The following is a 19,857-nucleotide window of genomic DNA, read 5'->3' on the forward strand; positions in this document are numbered from 1 at the left end:
TATGCAAAGGGGTCATGGTTTAACCACTAAGGGATCAGGACTCTAAAGAAGACTTAGATTGTAAATAAGAACATATGTTCAAAACCTCCCAAGGACTGCTGCTCCCAAGATCATCTTCCCAGAGGCTTTGGGAGAAGAAAGGGCAAACATCTCTACTGGGAATTCAGGAATTCACCCAAGGAGCTGAACCAAATGATGCCTTATCTGTAACAGAGTGGGGATAATATTTCAAATTCTAGAATGGTGGTAAGGATTAAATGTAGTAAGTTTTATGGTCTAGATAATGGAGCACTTGCCACATAGTATCAACTCAACTAACGCTATTCCTATAATCAACCAATGGATTATGGCATGCCAGAAGTCAATTCTAAGGTAAGAGATCTGTTTAATACAAAGCCTTCCATCCCCACCCACTTGTGTGAGTCAAAATTGCTTCAAACTGAATTTGATTAGAAACTTAACCTTTCTGAGTTAAAAGTTCACCCAAAGAGAGGCCAAAGAGGAAACTGCAGGGGTATTTTATAACCTTCAGATGGAATTGCTTGGTTTTAATCCCCCTTCCTATTTTCCAAGATGTTGGCCTTTACCAAACACTAAGAAATGTCACTGAAGCAGGAAAAATTTTGTGTGTGAAAAACCTCAAAGGAAGAACAATTCATATTTGCAAATGGAGACCCAGTACCATTCCAAAACAACAGTTTGCATCATTCTAATTAGTTATTTACTTAAAGTTCCACATCTTCTCTCTATGAGTATAGATAGTCTCTGGGGTGCATGACTTGTTTTTTCCTTATGGTTATTATATTAGGTTACTTGAGTTAACGTACTACATTAGGAATGTTCCACTTGCTAAACTTTTTGAGGGTTTCTTCGATTCACTAACATATTCATCAGCTGACTGCAAAGTCCCCCTGAAGAGTTTTTGCCTTCCGTTTTCTTATTTCTCCCCTGACTCTTAAGTGCAAAATATACTCAATTGATGATATTATTGTTGGGGTCTTTGGGGATACTTAAAACTCTATCAGAGAGGTGTTTCCTGGGGAATTTTTGTAGTTCAGTTTGACTTTTCCTTCTATATGCCCATAAAGTTCACAAAGGAGCCATTCTGAAATGGTTTGCCCATCTGTGTGCAGTTTCTTTCTTCAGAGAGGAAAGGGAAAGGGGTTAAAAGATGAAAGAAGAGAGGATGGAAGGAAAGATAAGGCTTGAGGGGGAGAAAGGAAGAGATGGAGATAGGACAAATAAGTAAAGCATTCCAAGTCCGGAAACCTGGTGTGGTGGGGTCAGGTGTGATGTTGGATGGACTCACTTCCACCTTTACCTTGCAAAACCACATCCTAAGCCTCAGAGCTAAACTAAGGGGGCTCAAAATTGCCTGTGAGATGCAGCGTTCCAAAATCACTCACACAACATTCAGGGATGCCAAGAAAATTAGCTACTTTCTTCTTTATACATGATCTGTTTGTTTGGTTTTTTTTCACAAACACTCCACCTGTTTAGAAAGCAAGAAAAAAATAACTAGTAGATCAGTTCAGTTTAAAATTTCTTCAACTCAAACATTTTTGCAGAATCTTTAGATTGATGCATTTCTTCTCAGTTTTTCAGCACTCCCCCCACCCTTTCTCACCCCTCACTCCAGGTCCCATGGTCCATGGTTCTGGGGGAAGGGAGCCCCTGGACTTGCACTTGTGCTTGGGTGTGAGATGCCTGGTGTCTGCTGGGGAATGTTTGGCACCACCCTATGGCTGGCATCCACAGCTGGCGCCTGCAGCTGACATCTGTGGCTGATGTACTTTTGGTCTATTTTTGCTTGGCTAGCTTGCTCTGGGGGCCCCTCCCTGAAGACTTGCCCCACTCCTACCCACCTCTCACTGAGGAAGACCCCTTTGATTCTCTACCATGTATACCTTCTAGCCCCTACCTGGCCCTGTGGTACCAAGGTTACAGGCTCATCTCAGCCTCCACCCCAGAAGCTGCTATAGGTTTGTGGGTTTTCATTTTGGCATTCAGGATATGGTAGAGAAATGAGAACTCAGGTGCATGAGCCTTTGCCTTTCTCAACCTAAGCATCACATTCAAACATGGAATCACATGAGCAGACACATATTTTCAGGTCCAGTTGTCTCCAATCAAGAAGGGATGGGGCAAGAGTTCCTATGATCGCCCAACCTTTCACTTTGTCTCGAAGACCCCAAGAGAAGATATTAGGCTATTTTCTTCTTACTTCTCTTGACCCTTTGCTCCATCACTCTCTCTCTCTCTCTCTCTCTCTCTCTCTCTCTCTCTGTAATCCATAATTGGATCTGGGAGGGACAAACTTTTCTTTTATGTCCCCTTCTTCTGTAACTTACTTAAACTGGCAATGTCTTTCCCCCAAAACTAGTCTTGATATGTTAAATGGACACTAGCATAATTTAGAAAGCTCTGTCAGTAATGCTTGCTTTCAAGACTATTTTCTTGCTGCAAAATCCTTTTTTGAATGCCAAAAACTCAATAATAATTTTCCTTTATTTTTCATTACATTGCAGCAATACTTTGCATTGACTGGAAAGCTAATCATGAATATATAAAAATAAGTGAGAGAAAATATCAATTTTATTGTCATAAAAATATTATGACAATATGATATGATAAATTAACATCATTCAAAATATTATGCTTATTATATATGACTGAACCACAAGGAATGGGGTAACTTGAGGGGTACCTCTTGGCCTCCTTCCTCAGGAGGTTGAGCCTCAGAATGGCTGATCCCTCTGATTGGTACTTCAGTACTGGGGTTTTGAGGGTAGTAGCTTCCATTCCACCCCTTAGTCACTGTCCATCCAGGCTCTTCACCTCTCACCTTCTCATGGGAAGCCACCAAGATTCTGCAGCTAGATGACAGTGAAGCCTCTTTTATTTACTAGCCATTCATCAAACTTTTCTTAAGCATTTACTGGCCCAAGTGCCATATGGCACAGTAATGAAGCCGATGAGATAAAACAAATCTGTCAAAATATTTAGCTAAGAATATGAGCCTCCTGTCCATCATTTATCCAAACCAGTTTAAACCAGCAAAAATAGTTGAATTCAGTTTACTCTTTCTAGATTTATGAAGACCAAGAATTTACTTTAAGCTTCATTCATTCATTTATCATTAGTCTTTTCAACAAATGCTTCTTGATTACCTACTATAAGGTTCTTTGTAGATTCTGGGGAAGCTGAGATTGTGAAGATGTATTTGCCTCCTCATGGAGTTCTAGTTCATAAGGAGTACAGATACTTCAGTGACAAGAATAATGCATTATTTCAGATCTCCCTTTACCTCTGCACAGAGTCTTAGCACAGTAATTGCCAGGAAAGGCATGGTTAAGCCCACCTTTGGTTGAAGGAGAAGGTGCTCAAGAAGCCTACATGAAGAAGGCAATGCTGTAGTCAGGACTTTAGATGTTCAGTTGATTCTTTTTCTGTTTGTTTTCTTGCAAGCAATGAAAAGTTTTTAGGCAGTGGGGGCTTGAAGAGCAATGGCCTGAAGATGGTCAGACTCCTAAAAGCACCCAAGGGGCTACAAGCAGGTGGATGGAGGACAGAAAGGGTCAATGGAACAGAAAGAGCAACAGACCAACTCTTTAGGCACATGTCAGCTTTGGGAAGTTGAGCCATTTTGGGGTGGAAGCTCCCTGTTTTTTTTTTCATATTATACTTCATAAAAAACAATCAGTTCATGAAGTCAATTACCAACAGTCCTTTCAGAGCAAGGCCATGTGCTGAGGGCAAGACAGAAGGGAGAACTGGTTCTCCTGTTGTGGACAGTCATGTCTCTACACCTGGAAAGATCTGACAGAGGCATCCGCTCTAATGAGATGCCAAGTCTTGGCTCTCTGTTTCTTTACTTTAGTGGAGTTAAATGTCCTACAGGCAGGCAGCCAGGACTCTGTTCTCCTGGAGCGCCACTTGCTTCAGAGGAAATGCCACACGTGGAAGAAAGGTTCAGCGGATGACAATTTGGTTACATATGCCTGGAAACAGTACAAAGTCACCACTGAAAGATGTGAGCTGTGTGTCAGGAGAGCCTCCCTATCACTTCACCTACTCTCACTGGGACAGTCCTGGTGAGCAAACAAAGGCAGAAGCTGTTTTTGCAGCTTATTTTTACAAGCCCAGACATACTTAGATGTCTACTTCTGTCAAAGCAAGCAAGAACAACTTGATCCTTATCCTCTCCTCTCTGACCTCATGGCTTGACACAGGCAGTAAGAGTGGAGTATCATCCAAAAGCTAGGGTGTGTGTCTATGGTCTTGAGGACCTTAGGCATACCCATTAGTGACACCCTGTGTATGTAGGAGTGAAAGAAATCAACCCTGCATCACTTTGAGAAATCAATGATTTTAAGTAAATATGAAGAGGCAAAAGAGTTAATTCTGTAAGAGAACCAGAGAATCAGACCAATTTGAATCCCAGCATCCTACCTATAAATCACAACCTCCTAGTGTCTTGTTCCTCATTGCAGTATGGACATGATAATAGACTTCACGGCATAGGCGTATTGTCAAGTTCAATTGAGACAAGGTACTAAAAATGCTGATGCCAATGTCATGCTAGAAATAAAGGATTGGTAGTCATTTACTTTTTTGATGAAATATTTCCTGGAAATATTTCTTTTGGTTAGCAAATATTTGTTGAGAATTCTCTGTGAGTGCTGTGCCTGGATATTATAGACCTATTTTTTAAAAAGTCCAATAGGGACAGAGGTCACTGACATGTGGAGATGGTAGGTCTCTGTAGGAAGAAGCTGTTGTGTCAGGGGTCTAGAGTTGAGCTGTGTGGGAGTAAACATGAGGCTCCTACTCACTGATTCTGTGATTTTGATTCAAGTCAGTTAACCTCTCTGGACCTCAGTTTCATTTTCAATAAAATGAGCATGGTATTGAAACCTGTTTTATAAAATGTTATGAGAATTTAAAAAAAGAAATGTAATTAAAATTTTAGTAGTGCTTGACACATAGAAAGTGTTCAACAATATACTATTACAAATCTCATAGTCTGCTTTTCTTTTTTATGCACATGTAAAACACCCATGATTTTTATACTATAGCAGAACCAACAGAACTGTGACTGCCTAAAATACCCTTCCCTTTTCCTTACACTTAACTTTATGATCCCCTATTAGTCCTATAGGAGCCATCCAAGACCCATTCAAAGCCAGGTAAGTGTCTCTTCTGTGTGTCCCTGTGGCATTACATGCTTGCCACAGCAATGAGGGGTTTTGGAGAGTGCAATGCAATGTGATTTTCTGTCAATTTGTCTGTCCCTGCTTCATGCATCACCACCTCTCCTGCCTCAGAAGAGCAAGGTCTGCATCTTGGTTTTCATTATTTATTGAGAACTTAACATTTTGCTTGACATACTATTCAATATATATGTGCTAAATGGAAGGAAGGAAGGAAGGAAGGGAGGGAGGGAGGGAGGGAGGGAGGGAGGGAAGGAGAGAGGGAGGGAGGGAGGGAGGGAGGGAGGAAAGAAGGAAGAAAGGGAGGGAGGGAGGGAAGGAGAGAGGGAGGGAGGGAGGGAGGAAGGAAGGAAAGAAGGAAGGAAGGGAGGGAGGGAGGGAAGGAGAGAGGGAGGGAAGGAGAGAGGGAGGGAGGGAGGGAGGAAGGAAGGAGAGAGGGAGGGAGGGAGGAAGGAAGGAAAGAAAGGTTAGAGGGAGGAAGGGAGGAAGGAGAGTGGAAGCAGGAAGGGTGGGTGGAGGTGCTCTGGTCCTGGCAATGTGACATGTCTCTGAGTCTGCACACCCTCTTCCCCCTCCCTCCCCTGTCCCTCCTGTCCTATAAAGTGGAGGGAAGTTTGAGCAATGAGAATGTTTTACTTACCCCAAGTCACCACTGGAGAAATCCATTGCATTACTGAGCACTGGTAATGGGTTGGCCCTGGTTCAGAATATAGGGTTTTGCTGCCACTGCCAAGCAGGCTTCTGCACGTGGAGCTTAGATGGTGACTTTGCCCACACCTGTCTGGCTGAGGAAGCTTGCTTGCTAGGCTGTCAAAGGGGAGATCTGGGCATTTAAAAAGGCTGATGGACTTTGACAAAAAAAGAGAACCAGGCACATGGGTCTCATTTATAATCCATTCCAGCTGCTCCTCTGCTGGGGGAAACTGGCATTCTGTTTTGTTGGCCCCTTTTCCATCAGGACAGCTGCGAAACCCTACTCAGTGAAGTAATCGCAATAACAACCACCACTTTGCATGTTGATGCCTTTCTTCCAAGGAACTCAAAGTTCTTTGGAGACATAACCTCATTAATCCATCCTGTATGAAGTGGTGGCTGATGGGGAGGGGTGGGAATTCTTACTCACATTTCCAGGGCTGGGGGATTTAGGAAGGGAAAGTATTTTTAAAAAGAAGAAAGAGAAAGAAGTTTCAGAGCTAGGAAAGATAAGGGATGGTATCTTTTTTCCCCCTGAACTCCACTCTGGGACAAAGATAACAGTTCCAAAGACAATACTCAGCTAAATGTGTGAATAAAAGACACACACTGTACACTCACCATCCCCCAAAAGGAAGAGAATTCTAGATGAGGAGTTAGAAACCTGATTTCTAGCCCTGATGTTGACACCAAATAGCTGTGTGGCTATGAGCCAGCTCCACCCCTTAGAGCAATAGTTTCATCTTAGAGTGTGTGACCTGGTGGAAATGTTGAAAGAACACAGAACCAAAAGTCTGCAGACTGATGCCTGCCTCTGCTGTGGCAGGGTTTCAGCTCCTGAGTTTCAATTTTCTTATCTGTGAGATGATGAAGTCAGACTACATTATCTCAAAGTTCTTTTCAACCCCAACAAAACCCATGATTCTAGAACTGGTAGGCTGAGGAACCTCAAATCTAACTGAGTTTAGATCTTAGGAACACCAATAGTCATCAGGAACTATTCTATTATTGCCACCCCAAAACTACCTCCCTATAAAACAATAACTTATGGTTTCTCCCAATTTTGTGACTAGCCTGGGCATCACCTGGGGCTCTTGTGTGAATTCAGTGTAAAGATGGCCTGGGCATTGGGATGAGCTGGGGAATCTGTGATAGTGTGTGGCCTCACTTGTTTTGTGGTTCTTTCTTATTTTAAGAAGTTACATCAGTTGTTATAGTTTGGATCTTAAGTGTTCCCCCAAATTTCATGTGGTGTAGGCTTTGTCCACAGATTGGCACTACTGAGAGATGGTAGAAACTTTAAGAAAAGTGGGTCCTAATGGGAGGTCTTTAAGTCAATGGGAAAGTGTCCTTGCAGGGGATTGTGGGGCCCCAGTCTCTTCTTTTTCTTTCACCTTCTGGCCACGAAGTAAGTGATTTTACTTTATCATTGGCCCAAGGCACTCATGCCAATCAATCGTGGAGCAGAACCTCCAAAATTGCAAACCAAAATAAACCTTATGTGTTTATAAGTTGATTTTCTCAGTTATTTGTTACAGCGATGGAAAGCTAAGTAAGAAAGCAGGCTTCTTCACTTAGTAAGGACAGCATTCCATCAGGGTGACCCCAGAACTAAAGTACTCATCAGACCTTTCTTGTATCAAATCTATCACTTTCTTTTTGGCTGATGCAACAAGCCAACAAGAACAGTGAGAGAGGGAATGGCACAAGTGCATTTCTCTGAGCTGAATTGTGATCCTCAGAAAGAGAAGCTGAGGTCCTAACTTACAATACCTTGGAATGTGACTCCATTTGGAATATGGTCTTTTCAGATATAGTCCAGTTAAGATGACATTGTACCAGAGTAAAATGGGTCCCTAAATTGATATGACTGGTGTCCTAAAGAACAGAGAGAGACTCAAAGACAGAAGGAAGATGACTATGCGAAGATAGAGGCAAAGATTGGAATTGTATTCCCACAAACCAGTGGACATCTGGAACTACCGGAAGCTTGAAGAAACAAGGAAGGTTCCTCCCAACAACCTTCAGAAGCAGCATAGCCCTGCTAACACCTGTTTTCTCAGACTTCTGGCCTCCAGACTATGAGAAAACAAATTTTGTTTTAAGCCTAGTTTGTGGTACTTTGTTAAAACAGTCTTAGGAGATTAATATAGGCATGAATATGGGAGAAATGGTTCCTTGGAGACTTTTCATCTAACAATCTACCACATCATCTATTTTTCTAGGCATAAATACACAAATTATGTGATTATTATTCAAAATTTGAGAAAATACAGGTATGGTAGATTGCAATAATGATCTCAATTCTTGACCCTTCCCTAAGACTATGTTCTTTACCACAGAAGTAGAGGGTGTCTCCCCTCTTCCTGACCATGTGGTTTGCTTTAGCCCACAGGTAAAGGAAGAAATTCCATATGTCAGTTTCTTAAGAGGGCATTCCTCTTCCTGCTGTCAGTGCTCTTCAGTGCAGACTGCCCTACTAAGATGCTGTCTCCTGACGAGTTCTCTCTAGGACTCATCTCCCTCAGTATGAACTCCACTCCTGTCAAGCCGAAGGGCCAAGAGTCACATGTTCCTTTGGATTGAACTGAAGAGAATGTCCTTATCTCCAAAGGGGACAAGCCTAGCATGTGCTGGCCAAGGCCTTCTGTCCCACTTTCTCCTTTTCCTTTCCCAGGACCAAATGCTCCTGATGCTTCTCTCTGGGCTCCTTTCTCCCATGATGAGTATGTGAGCCAACAGACGTGGATCCAGCTTTTCTACTCTGGTAACATAGACACAGATGTCTTTGTTACCTAGCTAGGATTGTTCTATACCAATTACTCAGCAACCTGTCTTTGTAATTTAACGTGATAACCTCAGTGTTCTTCCATTACTATAAACGCAAATTTAAGTCATCATTTTAATAGGTGCATCTATTCCCATATGCACATAGAACTTATTTCATTTAAATAGTTCCCTTTTATGGAATATTCTGTTTGTTTCCATTTTTACTCATAAATAATGCTGCAATAAACATGCTTTTACATTAATCTTTGTGTATTCATTCAGTTATTTTTCCCCGATAAATTCACCAAGATAGAATTATATGCATAAAATGCTTCTTTAGGTTTTGATAAATATTTCCAAATTACTTTCCAGGGTCATTGTATCAATTTATACTCACAGTTCATAACAGTGCTAATTTTTTTCATTTCTATGTAAATACCATAAACATCACCTTTTCCAAGTGATAAAGCAAAAGTTGACATTCATAGTGTATTCTTCAACCCACTTTATTTCTTTTGTCTCTTTTTTAAACAATTGTGTTGTTAAAAATGTATTTTTTAAATTGAATAAAGCAGTTACAGCAAGAACAGAGAATATTGATGAAATCAGAGATGATCTCACAGAAAGAAACAGAAAGGAAGGAAGGAACAGATGTAGTGTTGGGGCATGGTTGGTAATGGTAGTGCCTCTTAGGTTTTTTATTTGGCACATCAATTTAAAGTGGCTCAGATGTGAGTGAATTCACATAACAATGTGCTCGGAGAGTTTGAAAATGTAGGATGGAAATACTAAACAAAAGTAAGTCTGGGGAATAGTAAAATATTTCAGGAAGAAAATTATCCCAACACCGTAATACTAAGTGGGATGAAGATGCAGTACTCAAAGGACTACACAAAGGAGTAGCCATGTTAGTGAGTGAAGAGGAACTTGTGGAGTGAAGAGGAACAAGGTGAGCCAAGGTGGATGATTTACACATGGAGTGGTACTTGCCATATTAGTCTAAGACAGGACTGTGTGTGTGCACAGACCCATGCAGTTTAATTTCTCCATGTTATCTGCAGTGGGCAGTGGTTTTAGAAAAGAAAGAGGTGCTCTATCCAGGATGTAAGGTAGAGGTGAAAAGAACTTTAAAAATAATATTTTACCTGTTACTTTCATTTATTGCTGGCAAAAGTAAGTTTATTATCTTTCTAGAGGGTACATGTCCTTTATATGTGCAGTACACATAATAGAACCTAATTAGGTGCACATCGTGACTCACGGTTCTACTTCTAGAGACTCATCCTAATGAAATTATTTATTCAGCATATACCCACAAATTTAACTGCCAAGTTGTTCACTGAACTACTGTTTATTTTAAAAATCCTGACAAAATTCATATACTAAAGTCACTTTAAACGATACTGCAGAAATATGTTTATGCCAACTACTGATCATAGTGTATTAGATTTTAAACAGTAGATTATAGAGTACCATAAAGCTTTTGTGTGTGGGAAAGGGAGTGTCAACGGTCTTTGGAGTTTCCATTAAGAATAACTACCACTACTGCCTGACTTTCACAGGCTCCACGATTGTTTTTATATGTTCAGGTGAAGGAAATCTACTGCAAGCTTCTTTAGAATTCTAAATTTCAAACTCTCACTCTAGCTTGCTCAGTGTTGTCTTTGCCAGAGTGCACTTGGCAAGTGGCTAGAGATTGAAATTATAGGTAAATTTGAATACAGAATCATGATTTTCTCCTTTCTAAGTCTGGTGCAATGAGCTTAATGAACTCTTTCTCAGGGATCACATGCATTCTCTTTGATACTGGCTTTCATGGTGGGGAAAAATCACATGAATTTTAGCAGGCATAACCATGTGTATGTGAACTCCAATTTTGGACATGTTTTGAATTCCTTTCTCTGAAAGCCCTTCAATCTCCCTGTGAATCATATAGAAGCAAACTGATATTTGAGAGAACAGGAAGCAGATAGGGATTATGTCTAACAACATATGTGAAACCTATCTGAATCTTCACTCTGGTTTCCTCACGGTATCTTGTCATGTGTTTGTGTATGTAACCACCTTATATATGCACATATTAATATATTAAATACTTCTCATAAGTCCTGAAAGATGTACACCCAAAATGTCAATGGTCTAGTAGTGGCGTATGGGTAATTTTTCCTTCCTCTATTTTATCTGTGTATTTTTATTTTCTATAGTGATCATTTATTTCTGATGAATTATTAAACAGAGAAAGTAATTTTTAAGGGTAATGTTAAAAACAATACAATTTGAACAGCCACTTAGAGGTATGTATCAGTTAGTTCATCTTCAGTCCTTCTAAAGTGACAGCTATCACCTTGGGTCTTGTTCTTGGTGCTATCAATTCAAGGGCTTTTGCATCACAGAGTACTTTCAGTCATTTTAAAGCTCCCAACCCATTGTTTCCCTGTAAACCCGCAGATGGTCTGTTTATTTGGGGTTGATCATTTTGATGAGTAATGTGGAAAGAGTAGGTGAAGTATTCAGACTTAAAGAGAAAGATTTTGAGAGGTGCCTCATGAGCCACTCAGGAATGCAATTGGGTATCCTGGTAGGATTGTAGGGTTGTACAAGCTGGAAGGTCTGTAACATGATGGAAATAACCAGAGCAATGATAAAGACACTGTCTTAAAGTCTGGGAGATGAAATGAAATAAGATGGCATGCAGAGAACAAATACAGACTCTAGGGAAGAGTGTGTGTATGGAGGTGGTAAAAGATAAGGACGAATTCCAGAATCACTATAGAAGAGGAGAAAGTGCTGGGAGGCAACCATGGGTGACTCCTTCAATGTACGTTCAACTTTTCCAGCTCCTCTCATTTATATAATGCCTAGTGAGCTGTCCCACCCCACAGATCTATCCAACCTTGGTCTCAGGCACCACCTCCATGTTCATGAAAGCATTCTGCCACTTTTTGGTACAGGCTCAACCCCACCAGCCTCCTCAGAGACAGGACGTACCAAAGTTCTTTTGCAACTATGTAGTGAGACTTTGAGTCACACTCTTGCTTCAGAGGATACTCTATGCATTTTCAGACATATGACTAACTGGACAAAAAAAACTTAAAAAATAGAATTCAGAATAGTCATGTTCAGCAGGAGAGTTTGTTCTTTGCTTTTTGTGTTGTTTTGTGGGTTTAAGCAGGGTGAAATAGGATTTGCCTGAAATATGGAACACCGTAAAGCGACAGATAGACAAAGATTCAAAGTTCCCAAATGGCATTTAATTCCATGTTGCTGTTTTTCCTGGTCTGGTTTCAGAAATCCTCTGACAGTTAGACTATTTGCTATTTAGTCATTCTACTGTACTCATTTTACTGACAATCACCAGGCTTTGCCTAAGTTCACACTCAAATGAATAAAAAAAAAAACAAAGAGTACTACAATGTCAAATATACACTTAATTTGGTGGCATTTTTTGAACATTTTCAAAATAACACATCGTAGTTAAGAACAGCAAATATACACAGGGTTGGAAGACATTTAAGTACGTTCAGGTTTTAGCCAAAACAGCTTGCAATAACTAGATTTAAAAAAAAAAAAAAAGGCTTAATTGGAGGCTTTCACTTAGGTTCTGAAGCACATTTTTTGGTCCCCTTGTGCCTTGTTTCCAAGATGGTAGCACCTGGAAAAACATGCAGCTTGATTTTCGTAATAGATCTGAGCTCAGATAGAAGGACTGCATTACACCAGTTCCTTTGAAATGGGCAGCAGTTATTGCTGGAGTCCAGGCAGCTGAATGGTATGCCTGGCAGAGGAGCACATTCGTCTGTTTGTGAAAATCACCAGGCATAGACGGTTTCCACCCAACACACCGGAGAAACTTCAAGCCTCCTGTTACCAGCAAGAGCTATAGCCAAGAGCAGGCAAGAGCGGTGCCAGTTAATTGCTGTGTTTTTCTTCTGCCTCTATTTAAATGTTGAACCTTGCATTACTATACATCCTTTCTTGAGGGAGGACCTCTGCCAGGCAGAATGACATTGTCCCTTGCAAGGAAGTGGCAATTTCCACCAAATCCTTGTCCCAAAAATGTGTCCAGCATACCCCCTTCTCATCATCAATTACCCCAAGAAAACTCCTTTCATTCCGCTGCTCAAATGAGAGCCACTAGAGCTGTCTTTGACCCTCTCCTGCCCAGCCCTCTTCATGGACAGTGAACTGTGAAATGTGATAAGCTGATTCTTAGGTATAGACTTCCATATTGAGAACAAGTTTCCCCAATCTGCCTTGCTCTCCCCCCACAGGAACCTGGTATTGTTTACCTAAGAATTTAACATCCAGCCTTTTCACCAGATGAAACTGAGAAGAAATGTCCTCCAGATAACACTATAGCCCTACCTGTATTGAGTCCACAAACTTGTTCTTTATCTTAACATCTCTAGTAAAAACTGGGCTCTTTTGCTCCATGAGGAAGGTATGATGTCATTACTCATTTGAACTAAAAGTGCCACAGGGTAAGAGGGAATTGGTAAGGATCCATTATGACAAAACACAAAAGCAACTAAATGCTCAATTTTTCAGGTGTTTTGAAGCATAACCTCTGATACATCCTAGGTATGCTTGAGCTCTATGAAGTCATGTCCAAAGTCAAAAGTTTTCAGACTTTCATCGATATCCTGTCTATTCCAGATTATATGGGTAGTTTGTGTGTACTGTAGTAAATCTGGGAAATAAAGTATAAAGACTCATGTGGCTGTGCATGACTATAAACTTAGCTACTTAAGAGGTGGAAACTGGGAGGACTGCAGTTTCTGACCAGTTTGGGCAAAAAGTTAGCAAGACCAAATCTCAACCAACAAGCTAAGTGAAGTGGAGCACTTCTGTAATCCAAGCTATGCAGACAGTATAGGCAGGAAAATCACAGTCCAAGGCTGTCCTTGGGCAAAAAGCATGAGATCTTATCTAGAAAATAACTGAAGCAAAAAAGGGCTGTGGGTATGGCTCAAATGATAGAGTACCTGCCTAGCAAGCACAGGCTCTAAGTTCAAATCCCATTACCACTGAAAAAAGTATAATGAAAATTAAAATTAAAATTATTTTTAATCCTAACTATGGATAAAACTACTTCTAAAATTCCAGTATATTTCTTTCCAGTCTACTTGTTATACTTGTTTTTGTTATTTCACATAAATACTTGTGTGGTAGAAACAGTCTAAATATTTTTATTTGACTTTTTATCACAAGCATTCTCCCGTGCCATGAAGCACGTGTGAACAACTTGAATTCTTTTTTGTGGCTGCAAAGATTTTGTCACAACAACTCTTTCCTATGGCATCCAGGGTAGCCCGCATTCTTGCCAAAAGGCTGTAACCAAAAGATCACTATGTAGTTGTCAGGACTTCTCAGTACTAAGAGAAGAGCACAAATACATGTGGAGTCATTGGTCCCATCACTAAGTGGTCTTTTTAGGTGACCTTTAAATCTGGGGTTTTAGCTATTGCCTTCAGATCTCAGTATCTCCTCTGTCCTTCTTTTTCTCCCCTCCTCTTTCACTTCCCTCTTCCTCCCCTCCTCTCCCTACCCCTCTCCTTCCCACCGTGTGGAAGCAGGAGACCACTGAGGTAACTAAGCCTCACAAACTGAGATCAAAAAGAAAGTGCCTGTCTTCCTGGTCGCAGCAAAGGCCATTATGGCCTTTACAGGGATCACAAATTCCACCCTGGAGGATTAAGTGCTCTCATTGGCCAAGTCTAGAGCACATCAGGATCAGCTCCATGGAATGGGGCCCAAGGCAGGGATGATGGGAGAAAAGCCTACATCCTATCTCCAGGGCTTTCCTAACCTTTTCTTAAAACTTGTCCTTACTGTGCTCACTTCAGCAGCCCATATATTAAAATTGGAACAATACAGAGAAGATTAGCTTGGCCCCTGTGCAAGGATGACATGCAAATTCGTGGAACGTTCCATATTTAAAAAAAAAAGTTCCTTACTGAACTTGATGCCAGTGGCAAGCTCCTGTAATCTTAGCTGCTTGGAGGCTGAGATCAGTAGGATCATTATTCAAGACCAGCCTGGGTAAATAGTTTGCGAGGCCCCATCTCCAAAATAACCAGAGCCAAGTGGACTGGAGGTGTGGCTCAAATTGTAGAGCACCTTCTTTGCAAGTGTGAAGCCCTGAGTTCAAATCCCAGTCCCTTAAAAAGAAAAACTTGTCCTTAATGAGTACTAAGCTGTGTAACCCAATTCTTATCTCTCATACGACATCTTCGGATAAATGTACCAAGTACATTTGTTAACAATGAAGAAAACACTAGCAAAATTCCCTTCTCTGAATTCAGAAGAAAAAAGTGAATTCCATGATTATATCATGACTTGGGTCTGTCAATAAGGTTTTTAGTCCATCTAGTAAAGATCAAGAGATATCACTAATTTCTATGACTTTGAATGGAAGGTATGTTGACACAATAACTTTAAAGAATGACCAGCACCTAGAACTAAAGATACACTTCATTCAGTGTTGCCACCATCAACACTGATTCACTATAATGCTGTTCTTACAAACAGAAGTCAATACACTATCTCCTGGCTCTCCAGACAGGACAAGTGAGGGTGCAGTCAGGCTCTCAGCCTTTGAAAGTCTGCACCATAAATTCTTTCTCTGACCTTAATGGAACTGATCATCTTTTTTTTGCTCCTCTAAAGGTAATTCTTTCTGCATTATAACCCATAGTACTTGATTTGGGAAATGCTAGATAATATTTTATGGCAAATTAAAATGTAAATTCTACAGCAGGTTGAGTAACTTCAAGGTCATGAAAATAGGGACCCAAACTCAGCATGCTTAAGGTAAATCCTTTGGCTTTGTGAACATCATCTTCCAAACTCAACCTCAGAAAATGGCAAACAATAGTAGGAACGCCATTGGAGACAGCACTCTTGGTGGGATGTCATCGCTAAGGATTTTGAAAAACAGAAGGAGAATTACCAATGTTTCATGCCAAGATATGTCCTCCAGGGACTGACCCTGCTATAGTAACCCTGGATAGCTCTGATCATTTCATACTCCCACTTATAGGAGTGAATGCTCTTGACTAAACTCTATCTACCTAGAGTGCTGAGGGGCTAGTACTGACCAATAAGAATAAAAAGACTCATGGGCCATTCATTTCTCTACGAATCAATTTCCTAAAGTCTTCTGAGCAGCTGGTAAGCAGTCTTCTAGTAGGATACACTTCTGATCATCTGAACAGGTGGAAGTAACCTAGATTGTGTTAGCATTTAATGAGATCTAGAATGTGCAGGTATCATGGTCACTACCATAATCTAACAGAATTGTCTACTTCTCTGTCTTCCTTACTACACTGTGGGTCACTCAAAGGCCACGTGGAATTTTATCAATCTTCAAATTTCTGTCTAGCAGACTGCTAAGTACATGAATAAATACTAAAAACTTAAATTGAGTCATCCTTAATTTTCCCTTCTTCTTTGGTCTCATATCTGATGTACCATCATGTTCTCTCAAGGGAAAAATAGCTCTTTAACCTGACCAGTTTTCTCTTTCCTCATTGTCATACCTTAGTCTAAGTCACTGACATTTACTTCTTCCTTCAGAAAGCTCTCCCTACAGCAGAGAACAAATTTCTTTTTCATAAAAACCCTAGACAATTTTTAAAATACTTCTCCCAGCTTTTTACCCCACCCAGAGTGAAATCCACAGCCTAGCTGCTATGTCTCACTTCTCTGGGAGTCACCCTCTTACTCCTCTGTAAGTCATGCTAAGCTTCTTTCCATTTCTATAGCTCACTCTGCCTCCAGTTTTTGTAAAGGCTGTTCTCTCTACATGCCCTTCCCCACCTCTCCATCTCTCACTTATTGTACAAGTTTTAGTCTAAATGCCAACTAGCCAGAGAAGCCTCCCTCTCCATCTCAACTTAATGTAAGGTTGCTTGTTAGCTTCTTTCCCGACACCTGCCATTTTCTTTCATTATGCATATCCAAATTTGTAATTATGGTCTCATAATTATGTAATTATGGCCTCCTCTCAGCCTCAGCTCCTGGTCCTGACAAAAAGTTACACAAGGCTTCAACGTGCTCTCCACTAATAGCAAACATCCCAAGTTCATACTATATGCCTTTGCTTCCTCCCCAGAGGCTTCCCTTACTCTTCTGTATGGGGGACCTACTGCAGTCTGCCTGATAGTCATATATGGACAACCCAGAAGTGAGCAAGTGTGAATACTTTGTGGAGTAAAACCCAACCAAAGCAGGTCAGGAACCAATGGATATATTATTCTCCTTCTGATCCCTTTTATCCATTCTTCAAAAGGTGCCAGTGGGACTGAGCACCACCTCCTAGTATTGGTGGCCAGGTCTGTAATATATTCTTGTATTGGATTTCCCCCAGTCTCTTTTCTCTCTTTAACTCTCCTTGATCCTTCACTTCTTCTCTTTAGGATAATTTCCAAAATAAACCACCTGCATGCAAGCCTTAGTCTCATGTTCACTATAAGAATCCCAGCTTACATGATCACTGTACAGCAATTGTCTAGCAGAGTACATGGAACTCAGTAGTTAAAAACAAGTCAAATATAAGTGAATGGAAACTTTTGTAGAACCAATGGATAAAAATAAAGAAGGTTATAAAAATAGCCTTTTCCCATTTGGTATGATAAAATTCATCACTGCTTACAATTACCAACTCAGCAGGGGTCCTCATCATGGCATGCTGGTGAACCCAGAAATGTGCTTTCTTTTTCAGCAAGTGAATTTCCACCAAGAACTATATTTTTAACCCTTTCTCACACAGCTTTAGATAGCTTGGGATAGCAGAATAGTAATAAGTTTGAAATTATACCTACTTAGGCCTGAATCCCCATATTGATCCATTTACTACCTGTATGACATTACCAAGTCCTTCAAGTTTGAATTTGCCTATCTGTGAAATGGGAAGGTTGATATTGCCTTATAGAGTTGCTATAAAGATTTAAAAATAGATCCTTAAGAATATTGGCTTCAGTATTTAGCTTTCTTTGCTCCCCTGTCCAGTGAAACATGCACATTGCATGGAAGAATTTGTTTCCACACATGAGGCCCAAGGCTCTGAGCTGAATGCTTGGTGCAGGAATCTTCTGGTTTGTTCTTTTGATCTTCACAGTCTCTGCACTTACAATATGCCAACTGTGCTTCCATCACTTGAAAGAAAAATTTTGCTCAGGTAAAGAGTGTTATATAAGAGACTTTTCAAAAGTACCTTGGTCCCTGAGGGAAGGTGCAGCCCACCCGCCCCATGTCCCGATGAGGTGTCAATGTGTGGATCTGGGTATCCTGTGAGCCTGTCTTCTCCATTCATCTCTGGCCGTTTGTGCCTTTGTCTGCTTGTGCTTTCAAAGGTCAGACCCTTGTGAGAAATGCTTGCTCTATTAATCATCTTGGAAGACTGCTCCAGACGCATTTTCAGAAGGGATGCAGTAAGTTTTGTCTGCACAGTGTACCCTGGGAAAAGAGTTTCCCTTCTGAAAAGCAATCTTGCCTTCAGCCACATATTTTCTTTTCCTTTTTTTTTTAAAGCAATGAAGTTATTGCATGTTTTGAAGGCATTTTGAGGTATGGACACCCCTTTGGTATAGACATGTCACGCATCCAATTGGAGGGTTTCACATAACTGCTGGTGTTGGCACACATCTACACCCCACTGGTGTTCAGACTCTGAGGGACAGTGGAAGGTTTAACCGTTATTTGAGACGAGCTCATTCAGTCATAGACAGGATGGTATTATGAGGAACTAACATGTCCAGAGCTAATAACCCAGTGGTTAGACTGGCTTACAATCTGGATCATAAGTTTTACACTCACATTGGATCACAGACTGGGACTTGTTCTTCCTCTTGCTTTCTTACGATCCTGTCTTAACTTCTCTTCATCTGGACAATATAAGCTTTAGATCTTCAAACATGGCAGTGGTATTTGTACCCATCATTTGAATGAAGCAAGTCTAATCTGCTTGCTTTATCATTTAGTGGGCAATCACTTCATATATACAATGGTAAACCAAACAAAGAAGGTAGAAATTCCAGGGCTTGCTTCTATCTCCTATATAGTTTTCACCTTCTACCTTTTCACTTGAGTCATTATTGCTCTCACACTATATAACGTCCTATCCCTCATGCCTAATTCTGGTAGCAATGAGGAAAAAAAAAATCCTCATAAACAGCTCATTTTATTTATTAAGTATTCCCATCTTGAATTGGAGAACATCATTCTGAGTGAGGTTAGCCTGGCCCAAAAGACCAAAAATCGTATGTTCTCCCTCATATGTGGACATTAGATCAAGGGCAAACCCAACAATGGGATTAGACTATGAGCACATGATAAAAGCAAGAGCACACAAGGGAGGGGTGAGGATAGGTAAGACACCTAAAAAATTAGCTAGCATTTGTTGCCCTTAACGCAGAGAAACTAAAGCAGATACCTTAAATGCAACTGAGGCCAATAGGAAAAGGGGAACAGGTACTAGAGAAAAGGTTAGATCAAAAAGAATTAACCTAGAAGGTAACACCCACGCACAGGAAATCAATGTGAGTCAATGCCCTGTATAGCTATCCTTATCTCAAACAGCAAAAACCCTTGTCCCTTCCTATTACTGCTTATACTCTCTCTACAACAAAATTAGAAATAAGGGCAAAATAGTTTCTGCTGGGTATTGAGGGGGTGGGGGGGAGAGGGAGGGGGTGGAGTGGGTGGTAAGGGAGGGGGTGGGGGCAGGGGGGAGAAATGACCCAAGCCTTGTATGCACATATGAATAATAAAAGAAAAAGAAAAAAAAAGTATTCCCATCTTATAAGGACAAGGATTTCTTGTTTTTGTTTTTGCAGAATTATGATATTACCTACTACATTTCAGATAGTATGCTATTAAATCTATGTCCCAAGTGGAAGTGGAAATCATTCCTATAGCAATTCTCACTTGAGGTGAGAAATAAATGATAAACAATGCCCCACTGAGAGAGAAAGTTCCAAAACACCATATTATGGGAGGTAGATCACCATGTTCAGTGAAAATATTAAACACCTTGGATTATTTCCTGGTAGGATGCAGAGCAGACAATGCTAGCTGCTTAAGAGACTGTCTGGAGACTTGTGAATAGTGTCTGCAATTGATAGAAGTTCTTCCTCTTCAGATTCTTGCTCCTGTACAAGTGCATGACTTAGAACTGAGT

General features: G+C 40.6%; 1 long non-coding RNA gene and 1 other non-coding gene across 2 annotated transcripts; one reads left to right on the forward strand and one right to left on the reverse strand.

Annotated features, from left to right (window-relative positions):
• Positions 1-1,302: 1,302 nt before the first annotated feature.
• LOC141421354 (uncharacterized) lies at positions 1,303-6,048 on the reverse strand. Its single transcript, XR_012445946.1, has 3 exons — positions 5,854-6,048; positions 2,708-2,876; positions 1,303-1,492 (listed from the first exon to the last, which is right to left on the reverse strand). It is a non-coding gene; the product is annotated as an uncharacterized lncRNA (long non-coding RNA).
• An 8,460-nt stretch (positions 6,049-14,508) lies between these two features.
• On the forward strand, positions 14,509-14,615 carry LOC141421999 (U6 spliceosomal RNA). The gene has a single exon (XR_012446668.1). It is a non-coding gene; the product is annotated as a U6 spliceosomal RNA (small nuclear RNA).
• Positions 14,616-19,857: the final 5,242 nt, after the last annotated feature.

This window comes from Castor canadensis, chromosome 3 (genome assembly GCF_047511655.1).
Source record: "Castor canadensis chromosome 3, mCasCan1.hap1v2, whole genome shotgun sequence".
NCBI lineage: Eukaryota > Metazoa > Chordata > Mammalia > Rodentia > Castoridae > Castor > Castor canadensis.